The sequence below is a fragment of the Pelodiscus sinensis genome, chromosome 6, assembly GCF_049634645.1.
Source record: "Pelodiscus sinensis isolate JC-2024 chromosome 6, ASM4963464v1, whole genome shotgun sequence".
Taxonomy (NCBI): domain Eukaryota; kingdom Metazoa; phylum Chordata; order Testudines; family Trionychidae; genus Pelodiscus; species Pelodiscus sinensis.
The window spans coordinates 14,827,051-14,842,127 of NC_134716.1; the positions used below are offsets into that span (position 1 = coordinate 14,827,051).

At 44.8% G+C, this 15,077-nt stretch overlaps 1 long non-coding RNA gene across 3 annotated transcripts in view; it reads left to right on the forward strand.

The window, feature by feature from the left end:
• Positions 1–14,630, forward strand: part of LOC142829805 (uncharacterized) — a 28,356-nt gene extending 13,726 nt beyond the window's left edge. For all 3 annotated transcript variants that reach the window (XR_012904605.1, XR_012904607.1, XR_012904606.1), the window contains 2 exons: positions 5,180–5,319; positions 14,080–14,630. This is a non-coding gene — a long non-coding RNA (uncharacterized LOC142829805). The remainder of the gene's footprint in view (positions 1–5,179; positions 5,320–14,079) is intronic.
• Positions 14,631–15,077: the final 447 nt, after the last annotated feature.

Consider the following 15,077-nt stretch of genomic DNA (forward strand, 5'->3'; position numbering starts at 1 on the left):
ATAAGGGCAAGAAACTTACTGGCTATGTCTACACTGGCATGATTTTCCAGAAATGCTTTTAACGGAAAAGCTTTCCGTTAAAAGCATTTTCGGAAAAGCGCATCTAGATTGGCAGGACGCTTTTCCGCAAAAGCACTTTTTGTGGAAAAGCGTCCATGGCCAATCTAGACGAGTTTTTCCGCAAAAAAGCCCCGATCGCCATTTTCACGATCAGGGCTTTTTTGCAGAAAACAAATCTCTGCTGTCTACACTGGCCCTTTTGCGCAAAAGTTTTTCAGAAAAAGACTTTTGCCCGAACGGGAGCAGCATAGTATTTCCGCAAAAGCACTGACAATCTTACAGGAGATCGTCAGTGCTTTTGGGGAAATTCAAGTGGCCAGTGTAGACAACTGGCAAGTTTTTCCGCAAAAGCAGATGATTTTGCAGAAAAACTTGCCAGTCTAGACACAGCCACTATGTTTTTTTTAATGAAAGCTGAGATTTTATAACATTCAGAAAATTCTAGAAGCTGGGGCCTTAAGAAAAAACACATTTATTGTGAGACTTATAAATATGTGAATTAGGTATTGCATAGCTCCCATTTACTATAGCATCTGAGCACCTGAAAATGTATATTTTGTTTGTGTTCTCAATACCCCTATGAGGGAGACAAGTATTATTTATCTTTGTTTTTACAGATGGAGAATTGAGGCAAAGCAAAGCTAAGCCCAAGATCTTCAAGGGTATATATGCCTGCCGTTTAGTTACCTAAGTGCCTAAATCTCATTTTTTGGCACCACAGCGACCCAACAAACTCCTGCCAAGCTGCCACCACAGTCAGTACCTAAGATTTTCTAGTCAAAGTTTCCCAGATGCCTGTGTTCTTGCATCTGGTCACGCTCACTGCTACCTCATTCTAGGCACCCGACACCTATCTCCTACTTGAGCCTTACAGTGAGCTAAGAGCTAGGGAAAGACAGGCACTCACGCACATAATTCACATGCAGGGCCTCAGACAGTAGGTATGCTCAGAGGCACTTAAGTCCACAAAAAGTAGCCAGTGCAAGGAGGACCTCTCTTATAAGCTGCACCCCAGTGGTTTGGACACTCACTGAAAGATACCAAATCCCAACTCAGCTTCCTTTTCCTCATCAAGCAGAGGATAGACATGAATCTGTAATCTTGTATATCTGCATGAATGTGTCAACTACTGGACTAATAGTTATAAGGGAGTGGCTCTTGGTTGCTTTGTGTAGAGTTACGTGGCCATTGAACATGTTCCTACCTTGTTCCCACACGTGAGGTAGGCAGAGAGGAGCCTATTGTTCCCCTGGTTCATGGATCACTAGCAGATATAGGTACCCAATTTAGAGAGAGGCAGGGCTTAGCACACACCCCTCTTCTTGGAATCTCCCAGTGGCTAGGTTAGGTGGCTTGATGGCCTTTGTGGATCACATTCTAAGGTACCTCTCTCTGCCCATTCATTGTAGAGGGAAACTTGGTGCCTCATTCGGTCTTTGTGGGTCACAAATGGTGATCCTGTATTTCTTCTAGGCACTTAAAAATTAGGCACTGTGATGCTCAGCATCACAACACCTAAGTCTCTGTGTAAATGTAGGCCTCAATGGCATGTCCAAGATCATGTAGGAAGGCAGTATCAGAGCAGGAACATGAGCCACTCTGGCTCCTAGACTGTTGCCCTGATTAGTGGACCATATTCCCTCCACTAAAATGACAAAAGCTGGTGTGATGGTGTGTCGAGGAGCCTCCGACTCTGCACCGCCATCCGCAGCCAGATGTGACTCTCAGCCAGCAGGTAAAACAGAAAGTTATTGGTTCACATATCGATGTTAGCACAGGAGCCAGGGTAGGCAGCATTATTCCTCTCGCGGAGAAGGGGCTTCACCCCTTCCTTGATCTAAAACATCCTAGCCCAACCGAGACTAACTCACACTCCCAGCAACTGGTCACTCGGCCCCCGGGCAGCCCCGCCTATATCCCTTTGTCACTTTTTCGGGGAACAGAGTTGTTATCCTATCAGGCTGGCCCTTAGGTGTCTACGGCCAATACACACTTGGAGGGAGTCTTTGGGAATCACACATAACACAATACAGACAGGCAGAAACACAAGGTTACAAAGTAGATGGCACCCACACTATGTCACAGCTGGTAACACAAAAATTCTCCTTTCCATAATTCTTGCCTGCCATGGTTTTACAACTACAAGTGAAGTAGTTTTTTAAAATGCAAAGTCCAGTTTTCCTGTGGCAAATCTTACATATAATAGTGCACAGTAAAGCAGCATTTCCATAGTAACATGATAAAAAATCAAGTCACTGTTTCTCTTGAAGAAGCTCTAGTTTACAAGGTAGCAGAGGCTTACCAGCACAAGTGATGAATCGATAAAGCTTCTAGCTAGCTTGGGCCCTCTTTTTCCTGGGCTATTCTTCCCCAGGTTTGGGCTGTGTCAGCAAGGTAACCAGCTACCATTAGAGCTGGTAGGAAGGGGCTTACATGCATCTTCAGCCTCCTCATTCCTGACAGGTTTAGTGGATTTTTTAAAAGAAACTTCAGTTTCCAGGGCTATTATTCTAAAAACGGGTGGGGAACCTAAGGCCCAGGGGCTGGATGCGGCACCCGGCTTGCCTGGATCAGGCCTCCCCAGCCCCCCCTCACTGTTCCCCCTTGGGGCTGGGGAGTTGCAGAGTAGGCTCCCTGATGCTGAGGGGGAGTGTAGGCTATGATGTGTGAAAGGAATGTGGGGAGTATCTTTCTCTTTCTAAGTCGGGGGCCACTTCAGTGAGGGTATTGTTGTAGTTGTTGTTTGTTTTTGGGAGGTTTGTTTTTTGTTTTGGTTTGGTTTTGGTTGGTTGCAGTTTTTTGCTTCTTATTTGTGTGTGCCCTCCCCAAGTGATTTTTCTGTTTTTTCTGTGGGTCAGCAGCCCCAGACCCAAAAAAGGTTCCCAACCCCTGAAGATCCCATCAAAAACATACATTGCAGATAGTGAACCTGACAGCTACCTGCAGATTCCTAATTAATTCAAACTTTTTTTTACAAGCATCAGTTTTTTATGTTGCTAAATGACTGCTCCTACTCTAAAACTGCCTTTAACAACAAAAATATTCTTTCCTATTGTAAGATATTATATTTGTATTGCCTGCTAATTACAGCATTGATCAGATCTAATTAGCTGTAGTCTTTGTCCAGAATGATCAATGGGAACTGCCTTATGCTTTCCACCTCTTCGCTCTCCCTGTTGAGCTCTCCATTCTTTTCAATGACACACAAATCCATGGCTATATAGCATCTGCTGTGGGAATAATTTATTTCACAGACCTGCATATAATTATTACTATTTATTACTTCTGACAAGTGCTGAGTCATTCCAATGTGAAGATGAAGACTCCTGAAGTTTAGTCTGAAATAGTTACGTAATATGCTAAGCTCCTCAATTCAACCTATGAGCTCCATACCCCCAGAAAGGGTGGGGCCTGAGAGGCAAAATGCAAGGCCAGGGGCAGCCAGTCCTCTGCACTGCTCAGACTGTGGCACGCTGCCCTCAGAGCCACACAAAATACATCACACAGCTCTGGCCATGATTTAAAGGTCCAGGGTTCTGGCTGTCACCGATGCCACAGTGGCAGCTGAGGGCCCTGGGCCCCTTTGAATCACCAGGCCCTGGGGCAAGTGCCCTCTTTCCCCCACACCCTGTCTGTAGGCCATATAGAAACTGCTCTCCAAATTGGAGAGCCTCTCTGCTGACAGACTTTGTGCTACGTTACATTTAAAGCTCCAGTACATAGGAAACTAGAGCACAACAACTTCCAATAATGTATAGACGCATACACATACGAGTTTGTTTGCCTTATTTTGTATATCTATAAGCAGAATTCTGGTGCCACATATTTTTAATTGTAAGCTGGGTTATGTATGCTGTGCTATGAATGAGGTACATCAGGTCACTACCAATTTATTATTGTTTTGTTGCAACAAAAGTCAATTTTATATCCTTTTTTTTTTTTTTTTTTTTTGAAAATGTGGTACCACACTATTTTAATATCATGTTTGGGATATAATCATAAAATTATTAATAATATCAACATCACTGTTATAAAGTTCAAAAATATCTCAGTTATAAATGTACAGGTATCTCTGCCTCAACAAATAATGCAGTAACAAAGACTCTTCTTTTATTAATTAAAAGAGGGGGAGGAATTGTTGAATTTTTTTTATTCAAAGAAAAAATGCAAGGAGAAACCTCAGCAATATGGAAAAGTAATATTAATAATGTTAATTTATTGTTTGGGCTTTTTATAAACTTGTTTGCACTTTAAATATAGTTATTACAATATAACAGAGCAAAAATGTTTAAAAATAATAATTAATGCATAAAGTTAACCAAATAATTTCAACAGATTTGTCTCCCAAACAAAACCAAGCATAATAAAAGTTTAAAACCTTCAAAGTATTTTCCTAGAACTATATTTATAATTCGTTTGGGAATTTTTATTTTATTTTATATTATGTTAAAGGAATGTAGTGATTGTTAACATGTGTACTTCTAAACAGTTAACCAAAGTGGAATTGGTTTCACAAGCAAATTAATTCTTAAAAGCATGGCAAAAATTATTCTACTAATTCTTTTGCTCAAAGTGTTTAGCAAGGGGAAGCAATACTCCTTCTCATGGAAGAGTGTGAGCATCTATTTTAACATTTAAGCATTACATTTAGTATAAAAATTAGTAATTCACCTCAAAATAAAATGAATGTCAACACAATATTTATAAAATTTAGACTTGCTCCCTACTACATTGTTAATCCACACAAATTAATCTGTGTATTAAATATGGGTTATTAAAAACAAGAGAAATGTAAAACAAACACACACACTTTTATTATATTAACTTACGTAAGCTGTTTAAGGTTATATCCCATAGACCAAAGACACCAAGAGATATTACACTGCAAAAACACTTACCAACACATAGGCAAAAATCAACAAACAAATGGCAACAATTAACATGAAGGATAAAAAATTAAATTACATAGTAACTACAAATTGGGTAAACAAATCCCACGTTTGTACCAGTCAACCTTTCAATAAGTAACACTGTATCCTAATTGAGGCACATAATTCAAAATAATCTTTTTCACTGTCTGGCTACCAACACTAAACTTGACACTTGTTAAATTGGTTAGTATCATTCAGTAGGTTATCTGGAAGACAGAAACTACAAGAAACAACTGGATCTGTGTCAACAACTGGTGTATCACAGAGCAGAGCAATGCAACCAATGAAACAGAGAAGCTAGCCATTCCTGTTTCCTAACAACAAACAGGTAAGTATAATCAATAACATGAATTAACAGTACTGTGTAGTAACTGAAAACAAAATGGACAACAAAAATCTATCCATCAATCATACAAGGAAGTGTGCAAATGAAGGGGCAAATGTGGCATGAATGTTTGGATGGCAAAGTAGGTGGCCACATAACAGTGTTCAGGCTACTGGGTCCATGCGTTATGCTTTTCCAGGATTCTGAGTAAACATCTTCCCATAAAAACACAAAGTAGGGAAATATAGTAAGAAGAGAGCCTGAAATGTAAGGTTGTGTATCAGAGGCCTGGTATGAGGCTTAAGGCTTGGACTAAAGTAATGGTCAAAACTGTGCTAATCATAGAATAGTAGAACTGGAAGGGACCTGGAGAGGTCATCAAGTCCAGTCCCCTGCCCTCATGGCAGGACCAAGCCCTAACTAGTTCATCCCTAATCTAAAGCAAAGTGGAGTTATGAACTAGAGGCAGGCCTTGCTCACAGCAGCTAGCATGAATAGAGATCATATTGCAGAAACACACATACCTAAGAGGTACTAGCACAAATCACACAAACACATTCTAGGGTAGCACCAGATCATCCTGAGATCAGCACACTCTCTATCAGGGCAGCTGACAGACTCCTGGGAGGAGTGGGGCCTCTAGCAGAAAGGAGAGAACTAGGGCTAGCCTCCTCCAGAAGTGTGTTGCCCAGGGCTCTAGCAGCAATTTAGAGGGTCCAAGGCAGCTGCTGCTGTCACAGTAGCGGAAGAAGCAGCTGGGAGCCCCTGCCTCTTTTAAATTGCCAGGCCCCATGGCAGCTGCTCCCTTTGTCCCGATATTAGTGGGCCTGCTGCCCACAGAGAACAAGAATGTACTGACCCATTCTAACAATAAAGTCATGACAGGATGATAAATTGTTTTAGTCCAAACACAATAGAGGGTGTCACCTGGATGGATCAGGAATAACATGTAATCTGTTTGTATCTGTGTATAAAAATGTATCTTGGGGAGGGGGTGTCTTTGTCTGGCCTAGGAGGCATTGGTGGAAAGTTCCACCACTGGCCGAGCTGGTCCATTGTTGGGGCACATTGGTGTAGTGGCCAGGTAGAGTCTGCTAGCAACTATTACTGTGCTTCATTTGACAAAAAACTTGGCAGGGTGCCTGCATCCTTGTATGAGCAAGACTGTACAGAGTCTGTGACCCTGTCACACCCATGTGACCACACAGGCTTTCATCTACCATTCATTTGTATGAAATATTTGAGCAGGATTCCCCTAACTCTCATAGTTCAATTGCTAATTTTTTTCTTGGCTTCGTACTGATTTTTTATGTAAGTAGTGGGCTTGCCATGCCAGACCCTGCTCACTGACCCTACCATAAATACCGTAGTCTGAGTGCAGCAGCTCTGTCTTTCAGTAAACTACATATCACAGCGTTTCCCGAGCTATGCCGGGCCCTGCGCCCCTGCACCCGGCAAGTGACGAGCCGGGCCCTGCTCCAGCGCTATGTGGGGCTGGGTCTCTCCCGGGCTCTGCCTGCAGCGGGCCCCGCCCCCAGAGCGTTCCCCTCGGCCCCGCCCCTTCCCTTCTGCGCGCAGCTCCTCCTCGCCGCCCGTGCGCGGCGTTGCACGTGGGCGGGGAGGACGCCCGGGCGTGCCGTGACGTCACGGCCCGGGGTTTTGAAACCCGCGGGAGGCACGTGGCGGGGCCTGGCTGGCTCCGGGTTCGGCCCCGCAGCGCGGAAGGAGAGGGGGAGGGGAAGGCACCAAGGGACAGGGGTGCAGGAGAGACAAATGCCCGGGGGCCAAGTGCAGCCCATGAGGGAAAGGGCGGGAGGGGCGGTGCCAGTGGGAGGGGGACAGGGCGATGCTGGGAGAGGGGAAGGGCGCTGGGGGCTGGAGGGAAAGGTGCTGGGAGAAGGCTTGAAAGAAGGGGGGCATGAGAGAAGTGGGGATGGAGCAAGTCATGTGTGAGGGCACAGAGGGGCAGGAGGGGATGGGGCATAGAGTGCTGAGGGGGTGGGTATCAGGGAAAGAGAGGGCAAAGGGGGCAGGGGCAGTAAGGGAAGGGGGAGGCACCAGGAGGGTGCAGGGCTAAGGGAAGGTGCCAGGGGATTCTGGGGTGAGGAGGAGGGGAGAGCTGGCCACGGGAAGCAGAAGTGGATGGGGGAATCAGGGCAGGCTGGGGATATTGGGGGCTGGTGGAAGCAGGGCTGGGGGGGGGGGGGACCTGGCTGCCCGGGAGGGGATTGGGGGAAGTGGGGCTGGCCAGAAGCGCAGCGGGGGAAGCAGGGGGGTGGAATGAATCGGCCTGCGAGGAGTGGGACTGACCCGACCCCGTTCCCCCACCCACAAAGCATGAGTTAGTCCTGCACAGGGATTCTACTGTTCCCCCCACCCCGCGCACACACACACATCCCTCGAGTAGTTGCGAACTGTCTGGCTGGTAGACACACTCATGTAGCCTGAGCACATTTACCAGCCAGGCAGTTCGAAACTACAAACTGATACGTCTAGTAATAATACAACTTACCTACTGAGAAAATACCAGATATGTTATATGTCTGGTATTTTCTCAGTTTGTTTTTCATGTGTTTATATTTTTGGGCTACAAAAAGCAGTATTGGAAAAAAAGGGTTCCAACTAAAGTAAAAAGTTTGGGAAACCCTGGTCTGACCAGCTTTCTGTCTGTCTTACAGCCTATTTATCCAATCCATATTCCTTAACTTGCTGGCAAGAATATTGTGGGTGACCATGTCAAAAGCTTTGCTAAAGCTGGCACTGGCAGATCTGGCAGGACTAGAAACAACTTATTTGAATATTCATCATTTGATTAATGAATATGCAAATATGCAAATGAACATTACTGGTCCTCCAAAAGTTCGTGAATGGATTTCCTGGTCCCTGTGTCAAAAAGTTTGGGAACCCCTGACATATCATATTGCCCTGTAAATAATTCAGATCTAAACTTACTTTGACAATATATAGGGGTGTGTCTACACAGCAAAGGTATTTCAAAATAGCAGTCGTTACTTTGAAATAAGTTTCCTAGCTTCTACACAGCCAAACCACTATTTTGAAATTAATTTGAAATAGCGGAACGCTTATTTCAAATTTGGTAAACTTCATTCCATGAGGAATAACACCAGATTCGAAATAGGTATTTCGAAATAAGTGCTGTGTAGACATATCGAAATAGGGGGCCTCCAGCCTTTCCAGGGTGGCCACTCCAGCCTCAAACAAGAACACTCCTCTCTCTTCCCCCTCCCCAGAGCCCTTAAAGGGGTTGACTTTGGCCACAGTGCCTGTGCCAGCTCCAAGCCTGCCAGCCCAGAGCCAGCCCACTGCCCCTGACCCAGTGGCCCCAAAACATAAGCCAGCAAGCACTGGCAGCCAGCCCTCCACTGCTCCCCAGGACCAGTCTGCCAGCTCCCAGGAGCATGCCAGGGCCCAGAGAAGGTGGGCGCCTTTCAGATCCAGGGTGGAGATCATGGACCTTATTCAGGTTTAGGGAGGATGCCCCCAATGTCCATGATCTCTGCACTAGATGGAGGAACGCAGCTGTGTATGGCAGGATAGCTGCCAGCCTGGCCACGAAAGGCCACATGCGAACCCAGGAGCAGGTTCGCATGAAAATCAAGTTGGTCTGGCGAGACCTCCAAACCTGAGCACTGAGCTTCACCTTCCCCTTCTTCCCCTTGCTTCCCTCTTCCAGCTCCCTCCTCCCAGGTTTCCCCCTCCCCTCTCCCACCCTCTCTTCTCCCCTCTCCTATCTCTTTTCCCCAGTTTCACTAGAGTTTCACCCTCCTCCCCAAGTTTTGTTAAATAAAGAGAGTTTGTATTCATGAAAATAGTGTATTTTATTTGACATCAGCAAGGGGGGTTAGGGAGGAATAAGTGGAAGGATGTGAGGGAGGAATAAGGCACAAGCCCCCAGTGGGGCAGACCAGGGAGGCTCTTAATCCTCCACAGGGTGGAAGCTCTCCCACAGGGCCTCCTGGATACTGACAGTGTCGTCGTCCCCCCACCTCCCCGATGGACCTCCCAGATGGCAGCCTGCAGAAAGTGCAGCCAGGCTCACAACAACACGTCCACAAGAAGCACCAGAGTGCCCAGGGGTAGCTCTGGCTCCATGTTGCAGAGTGCTGTGGTGTCCAGAGTGAGGGCAAGCAGAGCACACTGAGACAAAACGCTTTGCTGTCCCTCATCGAGGTAGACAAGCAAGCAGGGAAACCTGAGAACTGGCTGTCTGGAGGGTCCCTTTAAGCACAGACCTCAGATAGCCTCAGGCAGTAGCCCCACACAGTAAGTCCTGACCTGGTGCCCTGCCAGAACTAGTTCTGGCCAGCCTTAAATGAGATTGAGTCCACTCAGTGTGGATGCGCTATTTCAAAATAGCAAAATGCTATTTCGAAATGCATTTTGTGTGTAGATGCGTTATTTTGAAATAACTATTTTGAAATAGATATTTCAAAATAACTCTGTAGTGTAGACATACCCTAGGAGAACTACAGGTGCACACAGATGACTTCAGCTTCTCTGGATCATAGCACACAAAAAGTAGACTGGCCCTATCAAACTGAGTATTTCCTTTATTTGTGTGAAGTTTCAGAGAGAAGTGATTAGCTTCTCCTTTCAACTTCTGCTATTTACAACAGTACAACTTATACCATACTAAGTGCAGGGCTCTTCTTTTTAAAACTGTCCCCTGGCGGACATGGTCAGTATCACCCCCATAACAGGCAGTAGTAGGGCCTGTAGGTTTGCTTCCCTGTACAGGAGAAATCAGTGACGTGGAGTGTGTGTATACTGTTTTACACCAGCCCCTGAAATGAGATGGTCAAGTTGTTTGCAGGGCAATACCATCTTCCATGCATTCCCACCTCAAGAATGTGCTCTAAACAGAGCCCAAAGCAGAGAACAAACTCGACTTGCTGATTGCACAACTCCAACTCTCCCAAAGCTCTATTGCTACAAAAAAACTCTCACAACCCAAAACTAGCATAGAGTGTCTTCTCAAGAGTCAAAACTTGCTTGTGTTCTATGGAAAAAACCTTGGAGGACAGTGTGATAAGAGTCACTTGGTGACACTGCCATAACAATTCTTATAGGTATGTAACTCCATTGACTTCAATAGAGTTACTCCTGATTTACAACAGCAAAAATGAGAACATTAGGCTGGTTGTTTTTAAACTACGCTAGATGAAATTATGAGTTAGCATCATAGCACAGTGTCCAGTTCTCAATGTGGGTATGGAAGATACTGTAAATAATATGAAATATTAATCATAAATTCCTTTCAAAGGTGTCATAGTGGGTAGTGTTTAACTCGCTGTAAAATTGTATATTTCATGTGATGTTATTTCTGGCAATTTAAACTACTCATACAAGGGTTGGGGTTTTTTGTTTGTTTGTTTTTTGTATTACATTCTATTCCCTGGTAATAAAGGTAGTATGCTGTTGCTGGAGATAAGTCATTGAGAAAATAGTGCAAGCATCAGCATGTGGAGGTGAGTCAAATATATGTGTGAGTGGAAAGCAGAAAGATTCTTTCACTCTCTTAGCTGAGTTCAGAGTGATTTACATGGTAGGGGCAAAAACTCAGGCTGGATAGAGGCTCTTGGCAGGTGTTTGTGATAAAACAATTATAATAATCAGAACAGTTTTATGCATATGTTTGAAAAAATTCCTATAGGATACAGCTGCATGAATGATAACGAGGACTTCTGTTGCACTTTAAAGACTAGCAAATTTATGTAGGCATTTAGTTCGTTAGAAGTATGAAGTGGAAGCATCAATTTGGCAAAGAAAAATGCACAGGCGAAGATGGGAGTGTTACATTACTATGTGGAGAACCAGTGTTAATGAGGCCAATTCAATCACAGTGGATGTGATCCACCCCCAACAGTTGATGAGAATACCAAACGGGGGAAATTACTTTTTGTAGTGAGCTAGTCACTCCCTGTCTCTGTTGAGACACAGTAAGATAGTGACAACTTTGTATATGAATTCCTGCTCAGCAGTTTCACACCAAAGCCTGTTTTTGAAGTTGGGTCTTTTTTGTTGAAGCATGGCAACTTTCAAGTCTGTTATTGAGTGTCCAGAGAGGTTTCAGTGCTCTTCTACTGGTTTTTTAATGTTACTGTTCTCAATGTCTGATTTGTGTCTATTTATTCTTTTGCACGAAGACAGTCTAGTTTGCTAGTGTACATGGCAGAGGGGCATCTCTGGCACATGATGATATATATCACATTAGCAGATGTGCAGTGAATATGAGTGATGTGGTTAGGTCCTATGGTGGCGTCATGTGTGGACCAATTGGCAATTGGGTTTGTTGCAGGCATTCATTCCTGGATTAGAGTTACTGTTGTGTGGTATGTAGTTGGTGACGAGCTTTTGCTTCAGGCTGGAGGTCTGTCTGTAAGCTAGGAGTGGCCTGCCTCCCAAGGCCTGTGAGAGTGAGTGACTGTCAGGTAGGATAGGTTGTAGATCCTTGATGATGTGCTGGGGAGGTTTTTGTAGGTAATGGCCAGGGCTCGACAAATAATGCAATCTACTCGCCTGTGGCGAGTAGATTGCAACTCGGAAGAGCCAGGTTTGGGTGATCTAAGCATGCGCAGAACGATCTAAACATGCGCAGATCGCCGGACAGTGCGGCTGGCGAGCGGGGCTCACTGCGGTTCAGTGAGGCCTGGTAATGGCCAATGGTATTCTGTTGTTCTTTCTCTTTTGGGTCTGTCTTGTAGTAGGTGATAATTTGATTGGAGGCATAATTAATTATTAGGTGGTGAAGACTGCAGTGCTAGGGGATTGTGCTTAATTATGTCTCTCTCTCTCTCAGCCTTAAATAAAAAGCAGGACTATGCTTTTCATTTCAGCTACACCAGACTAACACGGCTACATTTCTATAACTAGCCTTAAATAAAACATCGACCTCAAAGTTCTTAAGGTTAAACCCATGGGCTGTGTCTACACTGGCATGAATTTCCGGAAATGCTTAAAATGGAATACTATTCCGTTTTCAGTTTTTCCGGAAAAGGAGCGTCTACATTGGCAGGCTGCTTTTCCGGAAAAGCCCTTTTCCTGGAAAAGCGTCTGTGGCCAATGTAGACGCGCTTTTCTGGAAAAGAGCCCCGATCGCCATTTTCGTGATCGGGGCTTTTTTCCGGAAAAGACTACTGGGCTGTCCACAACATAAGGACTTATGCCCGAGCGGGAGCAGAATAGTTTTTCCAGAATAGCGGCTGATTTTGTACAGTAGAGCATCGTTGCTTTTCCGGAAATTCAAGGGCCAGTGTAGACAGCTCGCAGCTTATTCCGGAAAAGCGGCTGATTTTCCGGAATAAATGGCCCAGTGTAGACACAGCCATGATGTTCTAAAAGGCACTATAATACTGGTTTAAGAGAGGCATTAATACTATTATTACAAGTCTTTAAAAGGTGGCCATTACTGAAACACCTGGGTACACTATTCGGTTTGATGAAATGGAAAAACATAGCCTGTTGATGGGACAACCCTGATCCTCAAGTGTGGTAGAGATCCTTCCTTTATTCTTTCCTTCTCAGAGGCTAGCTCAGTGTACTCAGTTACAAAAGCCCCTATGACACTGTCATAACCATGAGGGTTAGCCAGCAGCCTGGGAACTAAGGGGTTAACTGTACCTAGCCAGGTAGCAGTCAGCCAATAGAAATGCGGATAGGGATTTCAAACTAGGACAAAGGAATTTTTGGCTTTTCCCTCCTGTCTCTGGGCAGTTGACTCTCCAGATACTGAGGGAGACAGACAAAATGTCTCTCTCCAAGAAAAGACTCTTCACTATCTGTAAGTAGGGTAAAGTTTAGATACATCCATTAGGTTTTATTGTTTTATGGTTTGGGAATGGGAATCTGATGTCTGTGCATTTAAAAATGGGTTTTCTTCTCCTTTGTAACTAAGCTTTTGGCCCCTGGGGATCCCCCATGAGTATATTAATTGGGACTTTTCCATCTATTCATTATACTTGTAGTAGGCATATTGTGGTAATAATAAAAGTTCTTTCTTTTTTATTAACCTGGGTATTGGTTAATTTTTGTGTCCTGATTTTACTTTAGGGCTGAAATTTCCCAAGTGATCTCTTCCCTGGTTTTTCTTACCATTACTTGGGTGGTGGTAGTGGATTTTTATCCCCCAAATCTAGGTTTTTTTTAAATTCTGGGGGGAAGCTTTATACCAAAGTCTGGAAAGATAAGATTTTGTGGTACTTTTGTGGGCCCCTACTCCTGCATTCATTTATTGTGCCAGAGTGGGGAAGGAGCTTTGACAAACACAATTTATTATTAAAGGACATCAAGGATCAACAGTTATGAATAAGCCACATTTTTTTCTAGGAAAAAAATTGAGGTAGATTCAGAGACAGGATGGTGAACTGGCAAGGGGCTCAAGGAAAAAGTTACAAATGCAGACATTACAGGAGATACATTGTGTGAAGCCAAACCCTAATCTGTGAGCCTATACCGAAGGTCTCTGTAAAGACAATGGAGATATGTTCCATGCAAGATCAAATGTTAGCTTTAAATTGAGCACTTTACAGCAGGTGCCCAGACATTTCAGGAGTGCCTCAGGACTTACTTGGTGAGAGGCCAGCAACGGCAGAAGCCTGCAGACGGGAGGGCGGAGGCAGTAGTGAGCGGCTTCCCGCCGTTTCTGGCACATGCCAGGTCCAGCACATGTGGCCTCTTGAGGACACTGCTTCTTTTTTTTGCCCCAGAGAGAGTTCTAATAGGTTCCCTTCTTCCTCCCTCCAGGATGCCATGCAAGTTATCAGTCTTCCTCGAATCACAGCGAATGATCAGGAGCATATGATGAAGCATATGTGGAGGATGGAATAAGGCTGGCCTCCCCAAAAATATTGTGAGAAGGATCAAAGATTTCCTATGCGAGAACTTCATGGAACTGTCTATGCAGCCAAGACTCCTACTCCATGGGCTGACAGATTAACAAACTGTTCTGTGCCCCCTACGCAGTGTAGGCAGAGAGTGTGTCACAGTTCACACCACATTGCCTCAACCTGCTTGTAGTTCAAAAAAGTTTGTGAACTCACTGGAAGTGCCCTCCTTGGGATTGGTGCTGGACTGGGAGACACCCTGGTAGGGTATGACCAGCTCCAGCATCATGACAAGCTCCTGGCTCTCAGGAATGAGCAACTGACTAGTCTCCTCCGCCTTCTCGTCCTCCTGCCCTTCCACCACTCCATTCTCCTTCAGGCTGATGCCAAAGAGTGACTTGGGCAGACTCCACCACCATGTTTGGGGCACTAGCTGCCCTCCTCTCCTGAATGGCATCCAGCTGCTCATAGAAGGAGGAGCCTTTGGCCATTATCTTTGAAAAGTCGTGGAGATCGGGCAAAATCCCGGATGATTGGAAAAAGGCAAATGTAGTGCCCATCTTCAAAAAAGGGAAGAAGGACGATCCAGGGAACTATAGGCCGGTCAGTCTTACCTCGGTTCCTGGAAAAATCATGGAAGGGATCCTAAAGGAATCCATTTTGAGACACTTGAATGAGAGGAAAGTGATCAGGAATAGTCAGCATGGATTCACAAAGGGCAAGTCGTGCTTGACCAATCTGATTAGCTTCTATGATGAGGTAACTGGCTCAGTGGACATGGGAAAGTCAGTGGATGTTATATACCTTGACTTTAGCAAGGCTTTTGATACGGTCTCCCACAATATTCTTGCCAGCAAGTTAAGGGAATGCGGATTGGATAAATGGACGGTAAGATGGATAGAAAGATGGCTAGAAGGC